Source organism: Elephantulus edwardii, unplaced genomic scaffold, assembly GCF_000299155.1.
Source record: "Elephantulus edwardii isolate Elephantulus edwardi_28Jun2011 unplaced genomic scaffold, EleEdw1.0 scaffold01450, whole genome shotgun sequence".
In the NCBI taxonomy this organism is placed as follows: Eukaryota; Metazoa; Chordata; class Mammalia; order Macroscelidea; family Macroscelididae; genus Elephantulus; species Elephantulus edwardii.
The window spans coordinates 3,665-4,141 of NW_006401200.1; the positions used below are offsets into that span (position 1 = coordinate 3,665).

At 43.8% G+C, this 477-nt stretch overlaps 1 pseudogene; it reads right to left on the reverse strand.

The window, feature by feature from the left end:
- The window catches only part of LOC102873928, a 3,786-nt pseudogene that overhangs the window by 2,761 nt on the left and 548 nt on the right, over window positions 1-477 (reverse strand).

Consider the following 477-nt stretch of genomic DNA (forward strand, 5'->3'; position numbering starts at 1 on the left):
CAGGTATGTATTATGTGGGAGAAGGTGCAGCCAGAGTGCTCCTTTGAGGTAAAGATGATAAAACTTCATCTCCCATACTTTGGGCATGTTGATAGGAGAGGCTATTCCCTGAAGAGGGACATTGTGCTTGGAAGGTAGAGATCTTCCTAAAATGACGACCTTTAACCAGGTAGGTACACAGGCACTGCAGTGTATCACAGGGCTTGAGTGTATCGGAGATTGTGAGGTTTGCGCAGGATAGGACAGGGTTCGGATCAGTTGTTCACAGTGTCGCTATGACTCACACTTGACAACACCTAACAACAACAACTTTTTCCATACTTCTGAGCACTTAACAGTCTCACTGTGTGCTACCCAGTAGCAGTGATGATTATTCTTTAGTAAAACCAGTTTTCTTTCACTCCTAAGAGAGTGTGAGACTTTGTTCTTTGATAATACAAAATAGTGTCTGTTCCTGCCAGTTTGAGTCCAGTGCTG